Genomic DNA, 17,182 nt, shown 5'->3' with positions numbered 1-17,182 from the left:
CCTGTCAGGGAGTGGGGAGTGGTTGGATGGGGCGTGGGAGTCCCCGGGGGACTGTCTGGGGGCGGGGGTGTTCATAAGGGTTGGGGCAGTCAGGGGACAGGTAGGCGATAGAGTCCTTGGGGAGCAGTTAGGGTGGGAGGATCTCAGAAGGGAGCAATCAGGGGACAAGGAGCAGGGAGGCTTAGGTAGGGGGTGGGGTTCTGGGGGGCAGGGGTCCCAGGAGGGGGCAGTCAGGGGACAAGGAGCAGGGAGACTTAGGTAGGGGGTAGGGTTCTGGGGGGCAGTTGGGGCAGGGGTCCCAGGAGGGGGCAGTCAGGGGACAAGGAGCGGGGGGCAGTTGGGGTTCTGACCGGGGCAATCGGGATGGGAAGTGGGAGGGAGTGGTTGGGGGCAGGGCTAGAGCAGGGCTCTCCTCTCCATTTTGATTGTTTAAATATGGTAACCACAGGCAAGGGGGCAGCTGGGGGGTGCATGGGGGCTGACACCTGCATACATCCACTGCAGCCTGCAGGAGTCCCTGGGGGGCACTGGGCCACAGCCTGGGCAGGAGGGGTGGGGGGGTGCAGCTGCTCCCCACTAGTGGTGCCACCGCCTTTGCAGGGCTGCTGCCCCCCTGCACCACGCTGGCTCCTCCATGGCTGGGGCTCGCTGGTGCCGCAAGCAGGACACACTGGTGTCTCTGGTGCCTCCGGAAGGCGGCTCCTCCCTGCCGAGCTGCTGCAGCGGCCCAAGCCCAGCAAAGCCAGTGACTGGACTTGGGGTGGGGGCCACCTGGGTTGGGGGGGTGCTGTGCACCCTCCAGGGGGACTCAGGGAGAAGAGTGGGGGGAACCTGGTCTGAGGAGCAGCCCCTGGGCAGGCTGGCCCCTGGGGTCTATAAAGGCTCCTTGGGATTTGCCCCTCAGTGAACTGATGTGCAAGGGGTGGGGTGGGGGAGTGCAAGGTGGAAGTTTCGCCTAGGGGGCAAAATATTCTCGCACTGGCCGTACCCCAGGAGGTGCGTGCATCCCAATTTAAGAACCACTGCACTACGCTGATAAGATCTGCATTTTAATTTGATTTTAAATGAAGCTTTTAAAACATTTTAAAAAACTTGTTTACTTTACATACAACAATAATTTATAGACTTATAGAGACCTTCTCAAAACGTTAAAATGTATTACTGGCACGTGAAATCTTATATTAGAGTGACTAAATGAAGACTTGGCACACCATTTCTGAAAGGTTGCCAACCCCTGATCTAGTCTGACCTCCTGAACATTGCAGGCCACAGAACTTCACCCACCCACTCCTGTAATAGACCCATAACCTCTTGCTGAGTTACTGAAGTCCTCAGATCATTATTTAAAAACTTCAAGTTACAGAGAATCCACCATTTTCACTAGTTTAAGCGTACTACAATGAGATCAAAATGTGAATATAATAGGGAAGAGGCCTCTCTTTCTTTCATTTTTTCCACCTAACTCTTTTACTCTCCATTAGAAACTTTCAGTATTTACACCTCTAATTCCAAGGGTTGGGCTTTTCACTTTGATATATGATAAACCCTCTTGTGCTGAGAGGGGAGGAGTGGTGTATGGTGTGTTGTCTGCGTGCAATTAAATTAAACACATTAGAGCCAGATGCTGTAGCACTAATAACCCTGATTCAGTAAGAGAGTTACTCATGTGCCAATTTTAAGTATGTGAGTGGTCCCACTAACTTCTGTGGGACAACTCTCTATGCCTATAGTTATGCACAAGTTTAATACCTTGCTCAATCAGGCCCAATTTGTGTCATTGCCCTCTCTAACCCTGCTAGCATCATCCGGCAATGCTCATGGTAATTCACCATATCATTCTTTAACTCTGTCCATTAACGTGCCTACGGCTACCGCACATTTACTATGCGTGTATAATTAATTTTATCTATATATAAAATATATACACACAGAGTAAATATGTATTAGTTGTAGGCATGTTAATGGACAGAGTTAAAGACTATATATATACTGGTGTATTCCCAACTATAAATGTAAAGCAGAATCTAGAATCAATCTTCCTTTACTATGAAACTGAAGGCCAGCCTTTGTATCAGTGAGTACTTGCTGTGCCCAGATTCTGCTGCTGTTGCACTCAATATGTAGAACCCATCCTCTGTGAGTAGCCCTATTGATTCCAGTGGGATTAGTTGCAAAGTATTGTGCTACTCAACATAGTTTGGGACAGAATCTAGTCCAAAATTCCCACTCCTTTCCCCTTTTCTCTCATTTTTCTTTGTCTCTTTCAAGAATAACATATTTGTGTGATTCAATGCACCGCTATATTCACACCCTACACACTATTGTAATAATCTCTCTTCAAAATATGTCTTGCAAGTTTTCATTTGAAAACTAAAAAATTGGTGGTCAATAATATCATGGTGCAATGTATGTAGCAACATTATCTGTAAAATTATGAATTCCCCCTGAATGATGTTGGTGGCACATGTTCAAACCCACATAGTCCCAATTAGGCAGAACTGGTTAAGCAGGTCTGAAAGAAAGGAATGTGTTTACCTCAGTTTACATATAAGTTGTAAACAGCATCCTCAAGCAGTGAGAGGGGGAAGACAGGAGACAAGAGAAATCTGCATCTCATCAAACAGAGGTGAAAAGAAACAGCACAGGGCCTCTTTCGCTACTAGACACCATGCCGCCTCCTTTACTGTTTGAATAAACTTTGTTTTGAGAGGTAACCTTCAGAAAAATACGCCTCAAAGGGGCCTGGACTATAAAAGTGAGGGACAAAAACACCCCAAGTTATCTCTTCCTATCCATCTCTCTTTTCACCCATGAAAACAAAAGAAATAGCCTTTGGACTTTGGGGGCAGATCCTGGCCTGAGAGTTTGGTCAGCAGTGTTACTGGAAACGTGGTAAGGGATTTCACCTTGAACCAAGTCTAGTTTAAATTCAGAAAGTATTTTCTTTATTTTTGTTGTAACAATTTCTGACTTTAATGCCTCATTAGTTGTACTCACTTAAAACCTTTCTCTGTAGTTAAATAAACTTGTTTTATTCTGTTTGTGAGAGGCCCAGGAGGGAGCTGCAGCAGCAGAGCATTGTGAGGCACCCAAGGTTGTAGGGCAGGTGGTGACACAGCCCCTCATTGGTTTAGATTTCACCCCAAGATGTCATCATAAGTTAGAGAGGAAGGAAGATCTATCAGGTCGTTTACTGCATTACTGCAGGAGTTTTCCTATACAGTGTTTTAAATGGGGTCTTTTCCTACGAAGCAGAGTTTCCACCTCTTCCCTTGGGAGGCTGTTTCACACTCTACTAGATCTGTTAATGTAATGGGTTTCTTATTGCTTTTCAGTAGTTCAGAATACTTTCACAATTACCCTTGGAGGATAGGGCCCAATTCTGCTTTCTCACTAGATTTATGCCAATATAACTCTAATAATTTAAATTGAGTTATTCCTAATTTACAGTGGTGTAAGAGCAGAATCTAGCTTGTAATGTCCAATGAAATGTCTTGAATGAAGGAATTTTTGGAGAAATCTTGTAGATGTATTATATAATACTTAAATATAGAACCATGATCAGCATACCTTGGTTGCACAGGAGCATAAGGATTGCCATAATGGATCAGAGCAGTGGTCCATTGAGTCTGATAGGCTGTCTCTGACAGTGTCCAGTATAAGCTGCTTTAGACATGAAAGAAACCCTGCTGTAGTCTGTGGTATAACCAACCCGCTGGGAAAGTTCCTCCCTAATACCCCCTTTAATGAAATATTGTTGTATGTCCTGCACCACAGAATCATAGAAATGTGGAGTTGGAAGATGCCTTGAGAGATCATCAAGTCCAGTCCCCTGTGTTGAGGCAGGACCAAGTAAACCTATACAATTCCTGACAGGTGTTTGTCCACCCTGTCCTCCAATGATGAGGATTCCACAACCTCTCTTGGAAGCCTATTCCAATGCTTAACTATACTTATAGTTAGAAAATTTTTCTTAATATCTAACCTAAATCTCCCTTGCTTCAGAGTAAGCAAAGGAGATTGAGATTAGATATTAGGGAAATCTTTCTAACTATAAGGATGGAGCAGATTTTCAGCATTTTTTGGTCATCTTCCATAAAATGGTAAAGTGCACGCACACCAGTAGTGCTATAGAAACAGTTAATAACATTAAAACAGAAGTTAGGTGGGAAATGGGATTAATTTTTTGTAGGAAAAAATACTAATCATTGAAAAATATAGGTATTTGACCAGCTTTAATTAAAACTTGCTATCCAGCTGCATCCCACTCACTTGCTGTACTCTAATCAGCCCCTTTCCAAGGACTTCCCTTAGTTGGGGTTCATTCTTTAATGCTTCTTGACGTAGGAAGGTCAATATGTAGACCATAATATGGAATAAAGGGCACAAGAATTTTCTTAGTGTACTACGCAAAGAGTTAAGGGACATGAATTTCTGTAGCATAGCTCACATTTTCTATAACTTCATCCTTACTAATATCAATAATTTACAGCAAGAAAATGTTTGTGGGCTGCTAGTAAATCTGAGTCACTAATGAGGAGCATGTGAGTGATATGGTGCAAAATTTTTGGCTGCTTCATCTATCTGGAACCGCTCCCTGCCCCTACCTCTTTCACTCTGAGCTAGTGAGTCACTTCCTCTCTTCCCCAGAGTGATTCTGGTTGTGTTTTTTTTAAAGCGCCATAGGGTTCCATGTTTGTTGATTTCATTGACTTTTAGAACAAAATTGTTCAGCTCACAAGTAAAGGGATGTTTTTCCTAACTGTGGCTGCTGTGGGCTCACCCTGGGAGCTGAAACTCAAGATGTGTTCTCTCTGTTTTATGCATCATTGCTGGTAATTCCAAATCTGTAGGCCAAATTAGACTGTCAGAAACACCAGTGAAAATCCTCTGACCCTGATTCTCTATTCCACTATGGCAGCTTTATGCTACTCTATCATGTAAACAGGTCGTGCAGCAGGCAAGTCGTCCCACTGAGGAATACCCATGACCTAACAGGGTTCCTGAGCCCCTCCCATGTCATCCAAGGTATGGGGCATGCCAGAAGTCAGAAGGAGTGTGTTGGGAAGGAAGGAGGATAGGGAAAACAGCACATCAGCTATTCTTTTGGGTCCAGGGGCTGTCTTGAGGCTGCTCTAACTTAGGCTGGGGACCAAGCAAGCCCCTGGATGCCCTGAGAATAAGACTAGCGCAAAAGATGTTTTAAGCCACCTTTGACCTGTCTCCTGCTTTTACACTTCAGTTTTTTCCTTTATTCCATCTTTGTACGCTGTTTTGCTCTTTCTGCCTCTAAGTGAGGCTCTCCTCAGTACCGTGAAGCCTTATCCATCCCTTTCTGTATGCACTTTACGTTCACTGCATACCATTGAAAGAGATGTTATATTGTTTCCATAGCAACAAACTGATGTCATAAATATAGGATTATGACTTCACCTGAGGATTGAGCAGATGGGGAAACTGGTGTGTGAAGAAGAAAGCTCTTCCTCAACCCCAAATATTAGCACTGGGAATACAGGAGATTGCTAGCAAAATTAAATTGAGTCTTGAAGACTGAGGAATGCAGCACAACACAAAAAGAACATTTCTTTTTATTCACCAAACCTGAAATTCACTTCATTGCAGATGGCCTACTCCAAGCCCTACGGAATTTAAGTGGTGCATTGGTTCTTGTGTGAGATGCCTGCCCTGGGGGAGGGTCACCCCACATATACACGTTCTTGTTTTAGCCCAGCACAGAATTATTCTACATACACAGGAATTTGGATGGGCTTCTTACTTTAAATGAGTCACCATTCCTTACAGTGCTGATATCACTGGGGACAGGGAGGCCCGCTCTGTCAGGCTTCTGTCCCCCTATGTAGTCTACCTTAACCAGGATTGAGGCAGAAGCTTTATTATCCGAAACCCAAATCCTATGACATTATAGGAGTCATAATAGTACAGTGGTTTAACCATATACTAGTATAGCATAACCACATACAGTTCTGCTACAGACACCAAGACACCTTGTCATAACCTTAGTCCCAGATTTGGACCTTAGCGTCCAAAATATGGGGGTTAGCATGAAAACCTCCAAGCTTAGTTACCAGCTTGGACCTGGTACCTGCTGCCACCACCCAAAAAATTAGAGTGTTTTGGGGCACTCTGGTCCCCCTGAAAAACCTTCCCTGGGGACCCCAAGACCCAAATCCCTTGAGTCTCACAACCAAGGGAAATAATCCTTTTTCCCTTCCCCCCTCCAGGTGCTCCTGGAGAGATACACAGACACAAGCTCTGTGAATCCAAACAGAGTGACTCCCCCTCTCCGTTCCCAGTCCTGGAAACCAAAAGCACTTTCCTATTCCCCCAGAGGGAATGCAAAATCAGGCTAGCAAATCCAACACACAGATCTCCCCGATTTCTTCCTCCCACCAATTCCCTGGTGAGTACAGACTCAATTTCCCTGAAATTTCCCAGTAAAGAAAACTTCAACAGGTCTTAAAAGAAAGCTTTATATAAAAAAGAAAGGAAAAATACATACAAATGGTCTCTTTGTATTAAGGTGATAAAATACAGGGTCAATTGCTTAAAAGAATATTGAATAAACAGCCTTATTTAAAAAGAATACAAATCAAAGCACTTCAGCACTTATATTCATGCAAATACCAAAGAAAAGAAACCATATAACTTACTATCTGATCTCTTTGTCCTTACACTTAGAAACAGAAGACTAGAAAGTAGAAACTACTTTTCCAAAGCTCAGAGAAAGCAGCCAGACAGAAAACAAAGACTCAGACACAAACTTCCCTCCACCCAAAGTTGAAAAAATCCGGTTTCCTGATTGGTCCTCTGGTCAGGTGCTTCAGGTGAAAGAGACATTAACCCTTAGCTATTTGTTTATGACACGCCCCCCAAACTGCAGACAGTGGGGAAGCTCACTGGCGGCGATTTCCTTCTAGAACTTTAAAATAAACAGATTACTACAACACATGCACCTTTACATAAACTACTAAGTATATAACTAACAGACTTTTACATTTTAAGAACACTTTTTAACTACTGAATTTTGGGAAACTCTTACGGGAGAGAGCATCAGCAACTTTGTTAGAAGCTCCTGTGATGTGTTGAATTTTAAAATTAAAATCTTGGAGAGCTAAACTTTAACGAAGAAGTTTCTTGTTGTTCCCCTTGGCAGTATGAAGCCACTTTAGTGCAGCATGGTCAGTTTGTAGTTGGAACCGCCGTCCCCAAACATATGGGCGTAGCTTTTCCAGGGCGTACACAATGGCATAGCATTTCTTTTCACTGACTGACCAGTGACTTTCCCTCTCAGACAGTTTCTTGCTGAGAAACACGACAGGATGGAAGTTGTGATCTGTTGCTTCCTGCATGAGCACTGCTCCTATACCACGCTCAGATGCATCTGTGGTTACTAGGAATGGTTTGTCAAAATCCGGGGCCCTGAGCACAGGGTCAGACATGAGCGTTGCCTTAAGTTGGGTAAAGGCCTTTTGACACTTATCAGTCCACTTAACGGCATTTGGCTGGGTCTTTTTGGTCAGGTCGGTCAATGGGGCAGCGATTTGGCTGTAGTGTGGTACAAATTGCCTGTAGTATCCGGCCAAGCCTAAGAAGGATTGGACCTGCTTCTTGGACCGTGGGACAGGCCACTTTTGGATAGCATCCACCTTGGCCTGTAGGGGGTTTATGGTTTCTCGACCCACCTGGTGCCCCAGGTAAGTCTCTCTGTTTTGGCCTATTTGACACTTTTTGGCCTTAACAGTTAGTCCTGCCTGCCTGACGCGCTCAAAGACCTTTTCCAGGTGTAGTAGGTGTTCGGGCCAGGAGTCTGAAAAAATGGCCACATTATCGAGGTAGGCAACTGCAAATTTTTCCAGTCCAGCTAGTAGACCATCTACCAGCCTCTGGAAGGTGGTGGGTGCATTTCGAAGGCCGAAAGGAAGGACATTGAATTCATACACCCCCGCATGGGTGACGAATGCTGACCTCTCCTTGGCAGGTTCATCTAGCGGTACTTGCCAGTACCCCTTGGTTAAGTCTATTGTAGAGATGAACTGGGCACGTCCCAACTTCTCCAATAGCTCATCGGTACGTGGCATTGGATAGTTGTCCGGACGAGGTACAGCATTTAGCTTACGGTAGTCCACGCAAAAGCGTATTTTCCCATCTGGTTTGGGTACCAGAACCACTGGAGATGCCCATGCACTGGTAGATGAGCGGATTATACCCATCTGTAGCATGTTCTGGATCTTCCGTTCTATAGCAGCTTGGGCATGAGGAGACACCCGGTAGGGTGGGGTTCTGATTGGGTGAGCATTACCTGTATCAATGGAGTGGTATGCCCGTTCAGTCCATCCTGGGGTGGCTGAGAACAATGGGGCGAAGCTAGTGCACAGCTCCTTGATTTGTCGCCGCTGCAGACGTTTCAGGGTGGTTGAGAGGTTCACCTCTTCCACGCCACCGTCTTTTTTCCCGTCGTAGTAGACACCGTCAGGCCACTTAGCATCATTTCCCTGGACTGTAAACTGACAAACCTGTAAGTCTCTGGAATAGAAAGGCTTGAGAGAATTAACATGGTACACTTTAGGCTTTAGTGAGGAATTGGGAAATGCTATGAGGTAGTTTACAGCTCCCAGGCGCTCTTGGACCGTGAATGGCCCTTTCCATGATGCTTCCATCTTATGGGCCTGTTGCGCCTTCAAGACCATAACCTGGTCTCCTACCTTGAAGGAACGTTTTTTGGCATGTTTGTCATACCAGGCCTTTTGCTCTTTTTGAGCATCCTTTAGGTTCTCTTTAGCAAGGGCTAAAGAGTGTCGGAGGGTGCTTTGTAGGTTGCTTACAAAGTCCAGAATGTTAGTTTCTGGAGAAGGCGTAAACCCCTCCCATTGCTGCTTCACCAACTGTAATGGTCCCTTAACCTCGTGACCATACACAAGTTTAAATGGTGAAAACCCTAAACTGGGATGTGGTACAGCCCTGTAGGCAAACAGCAACTGCTGCAACACTAGGTCCCAATTATTGGAGAATTTGTTGATGAATTTTCGTATTATGGCCCCCAAAGTTCCATTGAACCTTTCCACCAGGCCATTGGTTTGATGGTGGTATGGGGTGGCAACCAAGTGATTCACCCCATGAGTTTTCCACAGTTTTTTCATGGTCCCTGCCAGGAAATTAGACCCTGAATTTGTAAGGATGTCGGAGGGCCAACCTACCCTGGCAAAGATGTCTGTTAAGGCCAGGCACACAGTGTTAGCCCTGGTGTTGCCTAGAGCTACTGCTTCCGGCCATCGGGTAGCAAAGTCCACTAAAGTTAGTACGTACTGCTTTCCTCTGGGTGTCTTTTTTGGGAAAGGACCCAGAATATCCACAGCTACTCGCTGAAATGGGACCTCAATTATGGGGAGTGGCTGGAGAGGGGCCTTGACCTGGTCTTGAGGCTTTCCCACTCTTTGGCATACCTCACAAGACCGGACATACTTGGCAACATCCTTGCCCATCCCCTCCCAGTGGAAGGACTTCCCCAACCGGTCTTTGGTTCTGTTCACCCCAGCATGGCCACTGGGATGATCATGGGCTAAGCTTAAGAGCTTCTCCCGGTACTTAGTTGGAACCACCAACTGTTTTTGCGGCTGCCATTCTTCCCGGTGTCCACCAGAAAGAATTTCCTTGTATAAAAGTCCTTGGTCTATAACAAACCGGGATTGATTAGAAGAGCTGAGAGGCGGTGGGGTGCTCCGTGCCGCCGCCCACGCTTTCTGAAGGCTGTCATCTGCTTCCTGCTCAGTCTGGAACTGTTCCCTTGAGGCTGGGGTCACCAGTTCTTCCTCAGACTGTGGACTTGGGCTTGGTCCCTCTGGAAGCGATGTAGGTGATGGGGTTGTTTCCGTTGCTGGTGTACCGCTCTCCGCTGGTGCACCTGAGGGTATTTCAGGCTCTGGCTGAGCCTTTTGGGTATGGCTGTCTGTTGTTTCTGCCAGTTCCGGCTCGCTGGCGCCCACTGGCGTTGAGTTTGAAGATGGGGTTGCAATTGCTGGTGCTGGTTGCTGTTCCAGTTCCGGGCCTGGGACTGGAGGTGCTGTGGCTGTTTCAGTGGTAGGCATGGAATCCGGGTCCACTACCTCCGTCTGGGCCTCTGTGGACGGCTCAGGAACAGGAATGGGTCTGGAAGTTTGCCTGGTTTGGCTACGTGTAACCATTCCCACTCTCTTGGCCCGCCTCACCTGGTTGGTCAAGTCTTCCCCCAGTAGCATGGGGATAGGATAATTGTCATAGACTGCAAAAGTTCATATTCCTGACCAGCCTTTGTACTGGACAGGCAGTTGAGCTGTAGGCAAGTCTACAGCTTGTGACATGAAGGGGTAAATTGTAACTTTGGCCTTTGGGTTGATGAATTTGGGGTCAACGAAGGATTGGTGGATAGCTGACACTTGTGCCCCCGTGTCTCTCCACGCAGTAACCTTCTTTCCGCCCACTCTCAAATTTTCCCTTCGCTCCAAGGGTATTTGAGAGGCATCCGGGCCTGGGGATCTTTGGTGTGATGGTGGTGTAATGAATTGCACTCGCATGGTGTTCTTGGGACAGTTGGCCTTGATATGTCCCAGTTCATTACACTTAAAGCATCTTCCATCTGATGGGTCACTGGGCCGAGGTGAGTTACTGGAGACTGGTGAGGTGGAAGGGTAGGGTGTCTGTGGCTTTACTTGGGTGGTATGTGGGGTCTTTGGCTGTCCTCGGTTGTAGGGTTTATGGTCTGTGTGCCCCCTGGGGTAATCGTTCCCCTTGACAGTAGCTTTCTTGCTTTCTGCCAGTTCCATCCATTTGGCTCCAATCTCCCCCGCCTCAGCGAGATCTTTGGGTTTTCCATCTTGTATGTACCGTGTGATGTCTTCAGGAACACCATCCAAGAACTGCTCCATTTGTATGAGGAGGTGCAGTTCTTCCAAGGTTTGAACGTTGTTTCCTGTTATCCAGGCCTCATAGTTTTTTGCAATGTAGTAGGCGTGTTTGGGAAATGACACCTCTGGTTTCCACTTTTGGGTTCTGAAGCGCCGAGGGGCATGATCTGGGGTTATCCCCATTCTGTATCTGGCCTTGGTTTGAAAAAGTTTATAGTCATTCATTTGCTGCTTAGGCATTTCAGCTGCCACCTCTGCTAAAGGTCCACTGAGCTGTGACCTCAATTCTACCATGTACTGGTCTTCGGGGATGTTGTACCCAAGACAGGCTCTTTCAAATTTTCCAAGAAGGCCTCGGTGTCATCACCTGCCTTGTAGGAGGGAAATTTCCTGTGCTGTGGAGCAATAATTGGCGCCGGGTTGTTAGGGTTCGCTGGCACATGCAGCCCAGCTTTTGCCAACTCCAGTTCATGTTTTCTCTGTTTTTCCTTCTCTTCATTCTCTTTTTGTTGTTTTTCCATTTCTTTTTGGTGTTTTTCCATGTCTCGGCGGTGGGCCGCCTCTTCTTCTGCTTGTTTCCTTCGGTAGGCCACCTCTTCTTCTTCTAGTTTTCTTTTGTGTGCTGCCTCTTTGGCTTGTTCTTCTCTTTCTTTCATCTCCATTTGTCGCCTGTGTTCAGCTTCTTTGAATTGCTCTTCAGCCTCAATTTTTGCCTTAGAAGTCATGATTCCTGTTTTCTTGTGTTGGGGTGCCCTCCGGTGTTTATCTTCTGAACTGCAGGCTCTGTTGCCTCCTGGAGTCTGCCTAGCAACAGTGCCTTTAGCTAATCTTCAATGTTAAGTAAACCTGAAAAACCACTTTATTTGCATATATATAGTGCTGGTAATGACTCTCAATGGGAGTGCTATTGTGTGACAAAAGACTCTTAATAGCACCTTAATGGTTTCTTGCTTAACATGCAAGCCACAAACTGCCAGAGAGAGCAGAAAAAAAAATTCTCTTTGGTTCCCTTTTAAAACCAAACTGTTTCTCTCTGCTAAAAAGCCCTTAGCAGAGAAAAGAAAAATATAATATTCCTACTGGCTTCTGGATTCTGTCTATATCCCAACCGCTGCTACACCATGTCATAACCTTAGTCCCAGATTTGGACCTTAGCGTCCAAAATATGGGGGTTAGCATGAAAACCTCCAAGCTTCGTTACCAGCTTGGACCTGGTACCTGCTGCCACCACCCAAAAAATTAGAGTGTTTTGGGGCACTCTGGTCCCCCTGAAAAACCTTCCCTGGGGACCCCAAGACCCAAATCCCTTGAGTCTCACAACCAAGGGAAATAATCCTTTTTCCCTTCCCCCCTCCAGGTGCTCCTGGAGAGATACACAGACACAAGCTCTGTGAATCCAAACAGAGTGACTCTCCCTCTCCGTTCCCAGTCCTGGAAACCAAAAGCACTTTCCTATTCCCCCAGAGGGAATGCAAAATCAGGCTAGCAAATCCAACACACAGATCTCCCCGATTTCTTCCTCCCACCAATTCCCTGGTGAGTACAGACTCAATTTCCCTGAAATTTCCCAGTAAAGAAAACTTCAACAGGTCTTAAAAGAAAGCTTTATATAAAAAAGAAAGGAAAAATACATACAAATGGTCTCTCTGTATTAAGGTGATAAAATACAGGGTCAATTGCTTAAAAGAATGTTGAATAAACAGCCTTATTTAAAAAGAATACAAATCAAAGCACTCCAGCACTTATATTCATGCAAATACCAAAGAAAAGAAACCATATAACTTACTATCTGATCTCTTTGTCCTTACACTTAGAAACAGAAGACTAGAAAGTAGAAACTACTTTTCCAAAGCTCAGAGAAAGCAGCCAGACAGAAAACAAAGACTCAGACACAAACTTCCCTCCACCCAGAGTTGAAAAAATCTGGTTTCCTGATTGGTCCTCCGGTCAGGTGCTTCAGGTGAAAGAGACATTAACCCTTAGCTATCTGTTTATGACACACCTATAATGGGACTATAATATTTCTCCCTTCTTATGCTTATTTCAAATACTGATGAACATGTTCAAGAGCATTTCAGGAAGTAACTGACGAGAGTGTTGAAAGCATTGCTCCATTTGAGAGGAACAGAGACTGTGAGAGAGTATTGCCAAGGGAAGAGAGCATTTGTCTGCTTTCCACTGTTCCTTGCAGTTAAACATTTCCAGGTCATTAGAGATTCTTTGCAGTGCTCTGGTGGCACAAAACAGCCTTAAAGCCGGATGAAGTGACTATTGGAGAATTCCTCCTAAATAGTTAGATCTTTAGTGGTGTACAGCTACTGTAGTGGCTCTTACCGCCACCTGCTTTTTTCTGGCTGTCATTGGGCACAGCAGGAAAAAGGTGGGGTGTCTAGGCCCTTTCTTTTATAACTGATCCATAATGGCATCTGTAGTCTGTTCATTAGATTAGAGCAGTCTTTAGATTGCTCTCGTAATGGGGACTGAGCTGATTTGTGACTGGCTACCAGGAACAAGAAGGCACAAAAAGGGCGTAAAACCACCTTTCCCCTACTCCTTTGGACTTGTGCTGAACACTCCTTGGCTAGACCAAAATATCAGGGCCAATATCTGTTTTTAAAGAAGGTTACAGGATTTACAATGAAACACCTAACTATCAAAGCTAAACTGCTTAAAAAGTCCTTTCACCGCAGGCTTGAAACCCATTTAGATTTGGAAATACTTTCACTTTCATTTAGAGTTCCAAAGATACTTTATACCACAGGTCAGCAACCTTTCAGAAGTGGTGTGCCAAGTTTTCATTTACTCACTCTAATTTAAGGTTTCATGTGCCAGTAATACATTTTAACGTTTTTAGAAGGCCTCTTTCTATAAGTCTATAATGTGTAACTAAACTGTTGTTGTATGTAAAGTAAATAAGGTTTTTAAAATGTTTAAGAAGCTTCATTTAAAATTAAATTAAAACACAGAGACCCCTGGACCGGTGGCCAGGACCCAGGCAGTGTGAGTGCCTCTTAAAATCAGCTTGTGTGCCACAGGTTGCCTACCCCTGCTTTATACAGATATTATTGTATTAATTTACACAACACCTCTGCTTGAGTTTGGGAAGTATTATTTCATTTGATTTACAAATAAATAAAGAGGGTCACGTAACAAGTCAATGAACTGTGAAAATAAAACCCTAGTGTTGTAGTTTACCATGCAGTTTTAACCATAGATTTTAACCATATTATCTAGTTAAATTCCCTACACATAATGCACTTGCATCAGGCAAAAGATCCAAAGTTAACATAGCCATATAATGGGTTATGGTATGATTGGAACCATAATATTGCAAATTACATAATCTTAACATTAATGCCCCTCTGCATCTTCTGTCTGATAAAATAAATGAGTCTCTCAGTGGATAAACCGTTTGTAAACAGCATTATGTGTATATATATATATAAAATCTATAATTGGGCAATATCCCCCCCAAAGCTGCAATAAAATTGAGAGAATATAATTACAAAGGCTGATAGACAACTTTTCAACCGTCAATAAAATAACACACTTCTGTCCATAAACTTTACTACATAACTTCTTTTAGACAGTCTGGACCTTAAATTAGACCAGGATTTGTGACTGGGGAAAGCTTTAATAAATTAAAACCTTTGAGTTTATTTTAGTACAGAAGAAACTCTGCTGTAGCTGTTTGTCCTCATGCTTTAATTGTTAGCATTGTAATACATTTTTGGATGTGGCTTTGAATAATAATACCTTGCACTTTTTTAATGCCTTTAATCAAAGGATCCAAAGGGATAAAGAAGGCCAAAAATCACATTCACATCATCCACTTCTTAATTACAGATAATTATATACTTTCATTAAATAAAAATCACAATTTATCATCAAACTACATATTGGCAGGAAGATGCTGCAGTTCTCCACACTCACATTTTAAAACATGGGCTTAGTACAAGTGTGGTAAAGCGTATTCCTTAGTGCATAGAATTTGTATCTAAAAATGGAGTGTGTTGCATGTTTTCTGTTAATTCCAGTAAAGATGAGAGCTTTTCAATTATTTATATATGGGAATATCCATAATGCAGTGGTCCCCAACCTTTTCTTCTGGCGGGTGCCAGAGGAAGGACCACTGCGGAGGTGGAGCACCTGCCGAAATGCCATCGAATTTCGGTGGCGACGCCTCTCGATGATTCCGCTTGCCATCGACAAGTGACGTCATCGAGAGGCGTACCCGCCGAAATGCTGCTGAAATTCTGCAGCATTTCGGCGGGTGTTCTCCCGGGGGCCAGGACACGGGTGCATTAAGATGCCCCCACTGGCGTCGCGTTGGGGACCCCTGCCATAATGGATTTAAAATGTATGGAATTAGTCTGCTTGTCTTAACTACTGTTGTTAGGTAAACATGACTATGTGTGATTTTTCTTTAAAATAATAATAATAAAAAAATTTACACATATATAAATATATTGCTGGCGAAGTTGGAAGAACAGGTCCTTGGATTGAAGTCCCCTCAGTTTCAAAGCATAGTTAGAAGAGAAGAGCACAGTGCTAGTGTGCCTGTAGCCAGGCAGTTACCCTGCTCCTGAGATAAGAGGAGTGAGAACAGCTGAGGGAAGCTGACTGAGTAGCTGACCACAGCTGTGGCCAGCTCAATCAGGGCCCAGCTGGCCCTGATAAGAAGGCTGTGCAGGAGGAGCTGGGTCAGAGGCTCACTCCAGGGCTGGAGTGAGAAGGACCTAGCTGCCTGGGAGCACAGGGTACCTCAAGCAGAGCAATGCTGGGGAAGGGCAAGAGGTGCTGGGGAGCTCCAGCCTGGCAACTCCCCAGGCTGAGACTTATTAAAGGCCTAGGGAGGTACTGGGGCTGCAGAGGTGCAGCCCAGGCATAAGTAGAGACAGCTGGTCCAACCCCCTTGCCAGTGATGAGTAGCCATTACAGACTGCAGTCTGCCACAAAGGTGACTTGATGATGACTGGCAGTAGCCACTGAGGCAAAGTGGGCATCGGGGGAGGGGGTTCCCCAGGAAGGGAGACCCAGAGTGTGCGGGTATTGCTGGAGGTAGAACCCCAAGGAAAGGGGCCCTGGGAGGGACATGGGGCCTGAGGCAGCCGAGACACCAGCTAGCAGGTGGTGCTCTGAGGCTGGAATTGAGCTAATTCCTGCATGACCAGCAGGAGGTGCCACACCAGTGAGTCGACAATCTGCTACAGTGCCTCAAACCTGGCCTTTAGGGATCCTGATGGATAGTTCATTCCCCCTGACTATTTATTCCTTGTCTTCTGTGCTGAGGTTGTCAATGTGATGCAGACACCTGTCTAATAGGAACTGATCTGAGAACACCCAGTTCACTGCACACTCATCACAACTGACCTGATTTGGAAAACAAACTCCTATATGGCTCCCCTCACCTTCCAAGGATTAGATGTTGGCACTTTTCAAGCAGCTGAAATTTGTGCCTACTCGTCTAATAATTGGGGCCTGGCAGGCCTACCCCAGTTGTGGGCTCAACTGTAGGAAAGTAGATAAAAGTTCATAAAATGTACCAATCGCCTATAACAAATGTTGCCTGGAAAAGGTACAAAAGGGAGAAAAAAGACCAGGTTAGTCCACACAAGATGCCTACTGATAAAACTCAAGGACTGTGTTGATATCATGCATGGAAAACAAGAGGCGTGTGGGACCAGAAGTCAATGTACCAGAATTGGTGTGTCAGAAATTAGGTCTAGGTGGGGAGAAGAATAACAAGAAGATGGGCTATTCTGCCCATCAGCCCTTTTGGGGTTCCTTAAAAAAGGAGACTTGGAGGGAGAACAGACTGACTAGGGGATTTCTGGAGGTGGGGGAAAGGCTGCCTTCTTCTTGTTCCAGGGACTCTGTCCTTTGTTCATGAGCCGTGAGGACCATTGGATCTGATGACACCCAGACCTCAACATGCCTGGCCATCACCGCTGTCCCAGCAAGACCTCAGCATGGGGCCATCATGTGTCACCCTGCTCTGTCTTCCCTTCCCTCATGTTTGTCCCCCCGCTGCTGTCTCTCTATCTCTTTCATCTTTTCTCCAAATCCTGAGAGTAGCCACACAGCACCAGCGTGATGGGATGAGTTGCCCCAGCTAGCTTTGCTCAGCCTCAGAGAGACCAGTAAAGCCACAGGGTCCTGACCAGACCAGCCAAATGATGTCCAGACTGGAAAAGTGAGCCTGAATAGCAGGTTTTGTGGTTTACCTGCCAAAGCATCTGTCTGTGTCTGATGAGCTGCCCAAGAACATCAACAAAAAGCCA

The 17,182-nt window shown here is 45.3% G+C and overlaps 1 protein-coding gene across 11 annotated transcripts in view; it reads left to right on the top strand.

Annotated features, from left to right (window-relative positions):
* The window catches only part of LMNTD1 (lamin tail domain containing 1), a 334,417-nt gene that overhangs the window by 57,775 nt on the left and 259,460 nt on the right, over positions 1-17,182 (top strand). The gene's annotated exons all lie outside the window — the stretch shown is intronic.

The sequence above is a fragment of the Gopherus flavomarginatus genome, chromosome 1 (genome assembly GCF_025201925.1).
Source record: "Gopherus flavomarginatus isolate rGopFla2 chromosome 1, rGopFla2.mat.asm, whole genome shotgun sequence".
Classification (NCBI taxonomy): Eukaryota; Metazoa; Chordata; order Testudines; family Testudinidae; genus Gopherus; species Gopherus flavomarginatus.
Note: the sequence above shows the minus strand (reverse complement) of the source record. Positions and strands in the feature narration are given on the sequence as shown.